At 34.4% G+C, this 8455-nt stretch overlaps 2 long non-coding RNA genes across 2 annotated transcripts; both read left to right on the top strand.

The window, feature by feature from the left end:
• The first annotated feature begins 749 nt into the window (after positions 1-749).
• On the top strand, positions 750-1770 carry LOC129905684 (uncharacterized). The gene is made up of 4 exons (XR_008770631.1): positions 750-911; positions 975-1174; positions 1228-1539; positions 1598-1770. It is a non-coding gene; the product is annotated as an uncharacterized LOC129905684 (long non-coding RNA).
• Positions 1771-3829: 2059 nt separating this feature from the next.
• Positions 3830-7743, top strand: LOC129908449 (uncharacterized). The gene is made up of 4 exons (XR_008771310.1): positions 3830-4263; positions 7145-7196; positions 7264-7388; positions 7491-7743. It is a non-coding gene; the product is annotated as an uncharacterized LOC129908449 (long non-coding RNA).
• Positions 7744-8455: the final 712 nt, after the last annotated feature.

The following is an 8455-nucleotide window of genomic DNA, read 5'->3' as shown; positions in this document are numbered from 1 at the left end:
AAAATTCCAAAACAAAGTCCTTCGTGGAATAGTTAATGCACCCTGGTACATAAGAAATAGCGATCTACATCGTGACTTACAAATAGAAACGGTTACAGAAGTTGTTAAAAAATACGCTGTATCCCATAATCAGAGACTGCAATGTCATACCAATTCTGAAATGGTGTCCGTCTTGAATACAAGAAACCATGTTCGGAGATTAAGAAGAACCAAGCCTCATGAGCTTATGGTCTAAAAAAACATGGGAAAGTATTAAAAGTTTAAACTTCCCCCAAAGTGATTTTACAAAGTTAAGAAAGAAAAATCTGATGTCGATCTCTCAAGATTGGTCCTGATAAAGAGGTGGTTTTAGTGGTTAAGAGTCCCACACTACTTGGTGTCGAATACTGCCAAGTGTCTTTTGAAGATTTCCTCCCGTCAAAAAAAAAAAAAAAAAAAAAAAAAAATTTTATTAATGTATAAAAAATAACCCAATTCAACTTATGGACATATCCGGGAACCATGTTTTTGGTATACTAGATTAAATAAAAAAAAATGGAAACTTTTCTAACGGAAACATTATATTCATAGGTGCGTTGCTATTATTTGAATTGGTAAATAAGACAAAATCTCTAATTAAATGTTGTTTTGATTTAAAACAATACCTGGGATCCTATTCCGCAAGAGTGTACACAGAAAAAAGTGTAAATTGCCTTAGAAACAAGGCAGAGAAAAAATCACACTCGCGGAATTGGGCCCCTGGACATCAAATTTTCCACTTCCATGATTTGGACCCATACACAAATAGTTTCAATTTAATTGCTTCTCTTCTAGCCATTGTGTTCTGTGGTCATCCAAGTTTGAGATGTGGCGATGCGGTCCATTTTATTGAAATGTGGGGTTCAAATCCGAATAATTCAATCAATTTACAGGTTCTATGATGAATACTTTTTGGCTCTTTCAATATTTAAATTGATTTGTATTAATTTTTTTAGAACCTGACTTCCCATATCTCCAAGTGCTGGTTCCTTTCCAACCCTTGTCCATGAAGGCATTCTATTGTCCTATCGATACGTCACTGAACTATCAACAAGCAAACAAGCTGATTAAGGAACCAAAACCTAGTGTCTTGGTTATTCCTGAAAACAATAAAAAACCGCATCCAATTGCTCCACAACTTTATATTGAACAACCGGTAATACTCATATTGAAAGGTCATATAAATTGTTCTAATTGCTTCATTTTTAGGACAAGAAAATCATCACTTTCAAATGTGGCGAAACCATTCGATTGCCACTCAAACGAAAAATGGATCGAGTCTATCTTAAACCTGAATTAGCATCAAAACATACTGTGTGTGGGGGTAAGCAGTCGTTGAGACTGAAATTGAGAGATTCCCTAATAAAATGTGTGCAGCAGCAATCTGCACATTCTCAAAAACCACCCGGCTGAGTGCACCACATGCAAACCCAATTTACATTGGGAAAAAAACCAACCCCTTTACCCGAAGGTACACCAATGCATCCGTATGTGAGGCGAATGACTGGGAATTTACAGCAGGTACCTATTTAATAACATTAATATCATTGATCATTGTTTAATCAATATCTTTCTATAGAATAACGAATCAGCAGGAGATATCAACAAAGGAGGGAATACTAGACATCCAAAACACAAACAACAGCAGCAACAACAAATAAAAAGATTTATTTTATTTAATATTTATTTTAAAATTGTATTTATTGTAATTTTTTGATCTAAAAAACATTAAAATAAAAAAAAAAAACAATTTCAGTGAACAAAATTGATAAACAGAGTTTTTTGTCATGCTAGAAATGTCAAACATATTCGATACTCGAGTATCGACCGATTTCAAAATGCCGGGCGTCATTCGTTCCGACTTCGGCTCCGTTTTCTCGGAATGGAGATTTTCACCACACTAATACAAATGCAATCAACTTCGCGGTGATTATAATTTAAATACTTATTTGAGCCGCCTTCGGACCAGTTTCTGATCCGAAGTCGGACTCAGCTCCGCCTCTGGCGGAGCGGATTCGGACCTGTTTCTCCATTCCGAGAAAACGGAGCCGAAGGCGGACCTGAGTCGGAGCAGCGAAAACCTACCAGAAAGAGGAATAAAAAAGGGATGACGTTTCGCATTTGCGACCAAAAAAAGAACAAAATTTATTTTTTTTTTCACTGAAACTGTTTTATTTTTTTTTTTCTTTTCTTTATTTTATTTTCACAAACACAATTTTTATAACTATTTTCTGGTGAAGGTCAGCGGCAGGAGAACTCGATGTAATTCGACAAATTGTGCATGTTGAATGTATGTGGGTGCTGGTGGCGTCAGGCTGCCGAAGAAGAAGATTTCCTAAGAAAAACACATAATGATTAGTTTATTATTTAAAAAATCACTGCGCGAGCACACTCACCCATATTTTATCGATAAATTCTTTCTTTGCCTTAAAATTATCCCATATTATTTAATATTTATTTAATTTAATATTAAACAAGGCGAGATACGACACGCCACAAACACTGCAAGAAAAATAATAAAATGAAGTTGACGCTTTGTTTTTCTGTTCCCTTTGTCTTTCCTTCGTCAATTTTCCTTTTCGCACTTTTTCACCACGATTCTCGTTCGACTTTTGTGTTCATACACAAAAAGTTGCAAGTGTGTGAGTGCAAGCCCGATTTTCGCGGTCTGAGGTCGGAGTTTCTTTGTTGAACTCAGTTTTCTTGCTTGAAGGGAAGTGCAACCCCTTCAAGCAAACAGGTCCGACCTCGGTCCGAATCCGCTCCGCCTGAGGCGGAGCTGAGTCCGACTTCGGATCAGAAACTGGTCCGAAGGCGGCTCAAATTAGTATGGAAATTATAATCACCGCGAAGTCGATTGCATATGTATTGGTGTGGTGAAAATCTCCATTCCGAGAAAACGGAGCCGAAGGCGGACCTGAGCCGGAGCAGCGAAAACCTACCAGAAGGAGGAATAAGAAAGGGATGACATTTCGCATTTGCGACCAAAAAAAGAACAAGATTTATTTTTTTTTCACTGAAACTGTTTTATTTTTTATTTTATTTTGGCAAACGAAATTTTCACAATAAATACAATATAAAATACAATACATTTTTTTTCATTTTATTTCATTTGATGCTGCTGCTGTTGTTGGTGTTTTTTTAGATACCCAATCGCATGTTTCACCTTCTAGATTTTTCTTCATCATTAGAGATTACATCTACAACACAAGAAGAAACAACATTTTAACCCAAACACTTTGAGCGATATATACAACATACCTTTTTTGTTTTCCATATTGTTTATAATTTAATAAAATTGTTTATAATTAATAAACTAACATTATACAAACAACGACACGAGACACGACGCGACCAAACACTTCAACAAAAAATAACAAAATGACGCTTTTGCTGTTGTTGGCTATGTCTGTCTACTTTTTTTTTTCTTTTTCTCAGTTTTCACCACGATTCTCTTAGACTTTGTGTTCATACACAAAAAGTTGCAAGTGTGTGAGTGCAAGCCCGATTTTCGCGGTCTGAGGTCGGAGTTTCTTTGTTGAACTCAGTTTTCTTGCTTGAAGGGACAAATCAAGGCCATTGTGCCTGGCTACACGGTGATTTTTCAATCGCCTAAGCAGTGAGTTTGTAGGCAAGAACGATGAGGAGTGAAGGGGGAAGATGCTCACGAAGGGAACTGAATTTTCTGAGGGCAGTACAGTTCCATTGCTAAATTTTTCCTCTTTTTGACGTTTGTTCCTAGGAAATGTAAAAGTGGAACGTGATTTTGCACAACAGTGTGTAGCCACCGCATGTGATTTTTTAATCGATTGAAAAATCACTGTGTAGCCAGGCACATTTTACGTGTCTTGCACTCGACTAGAGAACATAACCGCAATTTTTACAACGTCCTCTTAGTATTCCATCCCGATATTGCAATTGCATTTGATTTATCTAAATTAGTTGAAGGTTTTGATGAGTCGGAATTCAATGATGTATTCACTTTTGTCGATGTGCTGAATGTCAAAGCTAAAACAAATTTTTGTCAAAGCATCAATTTATTTTTGCGAGCCTTATTTCGATCGAGGGAACCATCTGTTGATTGTTGGTTTAGGATATATGAAACTATTTTGGAGATTATTAAACTCAATGGAGATGTGGCATATGATTTTCTAATGACGTATGTATTTAAATTGACGGAAGAAGTGAATCAACAAAATTCAAGTTGAGCTGCTTCGAGGTCTGCCGAGTTTTGCAGTTTCAAAGGTATGTACTTGAAAAAAAAGTAGTATTGGTGAATGTAAATTTATTTTAAGAGAATATAATTCAAACTAAAACTTCATTATGGTTTACATTAAATTTGGATTTATTTCAAAGAACAAAAAGCTTGATATTTAGACCTTCATATGATTAAATCTTTTTCTTCATTTTTAAAAGAAGATTACAAGACACCCTTGTATATTTTTGTTAAAAATTTTTATTTTCATGTGAAAACAACAGTAAAAAAACTTCAAAAAATTTTCTCGCTTATGAGCGAAGCAGATAAACGCAATGCTCATTTGCCTTTTGCATTTGTTTTGCGGTGAATTCTCTACAAAAATAAAAAATTCATAATGTATTCATTCGATAAACTTCATATTTTGAAATTTAAAAATAAAATAAGAGAACAAATGTTTGGTAGGTAGTTATTTAATTCTCATTTGAAAAAGAAAATTTGCTTCTAATTGTTGGCAAAATTTTGTAAAGCCTGTTAGCTATTAACTATCGCCTAGGGCTTATTGTATCGCCTAGGGGGCGCTTTAAGGCTTGGCCACACTGGAGGGTATGCGGTAGCGGTACGGGTAGCGGTGAGGGTACTGGTATGTCAGCTATTACATGAAGCCTCAAGAGGCGCGCCTCTTTTCAAAACTAATGAGTGCAAAAGAGAAAGAAGATAAAACAAAAATTATCCGACCGGAGAGTCGTGGGCAAAAATTCTGAGACTCTTTTTTGACGTTTCTTTTTCCACTCTTTCTTTTTTCAACATTCCCTTTCATTTCTTTTTGCTTATTGATGGAATACAACAACAACAATACTTAAATCAAAAGAGAAATGTCAAATTTGAGTCTTTGACTCAAGAGGCATCGTGTAATAGTACGCGCCTCACAGAATGATTATCAAAAGAAAATTCGAAAAAAGAGTCAAGCCTCTTGAGGCTTCATGTAATAGCTGACTATGAAAAAATTTCCAAACTGACACATCAACGTTCAGATGTGGAATTTTTTTAGTACAAATATCGTTACCGCTATACCGCATACCCTCCGGTGTGGCCAAGCCTTTAGAGCTTACAAAAAAGACATCTGATGGAATAATTATCAACGAAAGTCAAACTTATTATATTTGGTCACAAATTATTATTTATCACATAAGGTCTGTTGAATAGAATCGGGTTTTCTTGTGTTTTACATTAACAAAAGTGTAAGATAAGAAATCGTGATTGTATAATAATTGTGCTCAAGTGTTTCAGATTCTTTAAAATTCTTGAACTTTTAAGTCCTTCTGAGAGCATTTTTTCGCAGCTCTCAGAAATTTGACAGACTTCCTTATTTAGTGCACAATAAATGTAAAACAAACCTATAACGTATCATTTTTAAGTATACAAACTTACCCAGTCACTGTGGAGTATGCGTTACCTTTCTGAATTAAGAATTTCTAATAATTAATAGTTTTTTGAGCTTTTTTGGCCAATTTGGTTTGTTAAAGCCAAATTTAACTACTTAAATTATAAAAATATAACGAATTGGTCACAAACACAAGCTTAATATTAATAGTTTTTTGTTTCGTATTGACAAAATAATTCTCTTCAGAAGATCTTTAGTAATACAAACTTGTGCTACTCTGATCTGTTCTGTCCTAGATTTTTTTCACTAAACAGGCCTTTTAAAAGAATTAATTTTTTTTTTTAATTTAATTCGTTTTTTTTTCAACGAAAAGCATTTTATATGATGAAGTATTGTCGGTTACTTAATTTGTTCAAAATCAAATTTTAATTTTTAATTCATTTCCAATGAATTTATTGCCCAGGCATCCTTTTCAAATCGAAGAGTAATCAAATAATAAATACGTTTTTATTCACAAAAAAATAACAAAACTGTCCAGGAATTGCATTGTTAAATCTTTTTATGGAATCTATCTGAATCTCTTCCCTAAGTTGTTAAATGGTGGGTAAAGAAATATTTGTGTCTTGAAATCGACTATCACAAATTTTATCAGTACGGGCTAGCCATTTCCAAAAATTTTCAAAAAGGTTCAGGCTTGTTACTGATGGCAGATACTGAAGTACTTCCTTAATTTGCACTTCCTCCTAATATTTTACAGAGCATTTTTTGTGGTAGGAGGTGTGGTCCTGTTGAAAAATCCAGTATACTGGTTCACAAATACTAGAGAATTAAGGAAAAGTTTCTTGAATATTCATTTAAAAATAATTGTGACCATTCTTCACGTTTGAAAATCACTATCATAATTATCATAGTAGATTACTTTCTTCCATGCCTTAACACTTCTTTTTTAATAATGAAGATGGTCTCAAAATGGTTTCTCCTTCCGCAGAATGTTAAACTGATAGTTAAACTTACCAAGGACATCAAAATTAAATGTTCGTTGATCCAAAAATAACAAGAAATACCACTCAACTTTTCATGTGGTGAGGGATTTCAAAAACCTTAAACGCATACAATTCTGTTCTTGGTTTAGTGATGGTGTCTTTTCAAAATTCAGCCATTTTAGAAGATTGGGACTATAACCATTCTATTTACTGTCCTAAAATTACAAATAACAACTGTTTTTCACTTTTATTCTTGTCGTTAATCCACCAAAACTGGTAGCACATGTAAAAATTTACTCATTTTTCTAACGAGGGACCCAAGTGACAACTTTTTAGGTATTAAATAGTTTTTTGGCCCAAATAACATACATATAACATATTTATCCATTTATCATTGGTGTGGAATGATAAATCTATATAATATCAACTCACAAAACTTCTTGCAGCACGATTTGTACGTTAGATGATTAAAATATTCACACTTTAAGAAATTTTGGTACGATTCGTCATTTTCCTTGCGACAATTTTTATTAATGTGTAAAAAATAACCCAATTAACTTATAGACATGTCCGGGAACCAATGGAAACTTTTCTAACGGAAACATTATATTCATAGGTACGTTGCTATTATTTGAATTGGTAAATAAGACAAAATCTCTAATTAAATGTTGTTTTGATTTAAGACAACACCTGGACATCAAATTTTCCACCTCCATGATTTGGACCCATACACAAATAGTTCCAAATGTGTCGTATTCTGTGGTCATCCGAGTTTGAGATTTGGCGATGCGGTCCACTTTATTGAAATGTGGGGTTCAAATCCGAATAATTCAATCATTTTTACAAGTTCTATGATAAATACTTTTTGGATCTTCCAATATTTTAATTGATTTGTATTTATTTTTTTTAGAACCTGACTTCCCATATCTTCAAGTGCTGGCTCCTTTCCAACCCTTGTCCATGAAGGCATTCTATTGTCCAATCGATACGTCACTGAACTATCAACAAGCAAACAAGCTGATTAAGGAACTAAAACCTAGTGTCTTAGTTATTCCTGAAAACTATACAAAACTGCATCCAATTGCTCCACAACTTTATATTGAACAACCGGTAATACTCATATTGAAAGGTCATATAAATTGTTCTAATTGCTTCATTTTTGGGACAAGAAAATCATCACTTTGAAATGTGGCGAAATCATTCGATTGCCACTCAAACGAAAAATGGATCGAGTCTATCTTACATCTGAATTAGCATCAAAAATTGTTGCTCGTGAAATAACTCCCTGTGTGACAATATCCACATTAACTGGATGATGAATCGGATAGTAAAGCAAATACAAGTGCTGGCACAACTCTACATCCACCTAAACATGAAGAAGTTCTAAAGAAAGTTAAATATGAATATGGAGGAGTCGATATAGATTTGTTTATGAAGAAATTGGCGCAAGATGGAATAACAGATATTAAAACAGAACGAATTGGAGGTGTATTAACGATAAGCATACCAAGTGAAGATACGATAATTAAAATTGATGAAAACTCAAAGCATATTGTGTGTGGGGGTAAGCAGTCGTTGAGACTGAAATTGAGAGATTCCCTAATGAAATGTGTGCAGCAGCAATCTGCACATTCTCAAAAACCACCCGGCCGAGTGCACCACATGCAAACCCAATTTACATTGGGAAAAAAACCAACCCCTTTACCCGAAGGTACACCAATGCATCCGGATGTGATGCGAATGACTGGGAATCGACAGCAGGTATTTAATAACAGTACCTGGGTGACCGAGCTTTGCTCGGTATCTTTAAATGTCATAACTTTCAGTGCAAAAAGTCAAATGTAAACAGCAATTTTTTGGAGTGGGTTTGAGTTT

The sequence above is a fragment of the Episyrphus balteatus genome, chromosome 1 (assembly GCF_945859705.1).
Source record: "Episyrphus balteatus chromosome 1, idEpiBalt1.1, whole genome shotgun sequence".
Classification (NCBI taxonomy): domain Eukaryota; kingdom Metazoa; phylum Arthropoda; class Insecta; order Diptera; family Syrphidae; genus Episyrphus; species Episyrphus balteatus.
This window is presented reverse-complemented; position numbering and strand designations above follow the sequence as displayed.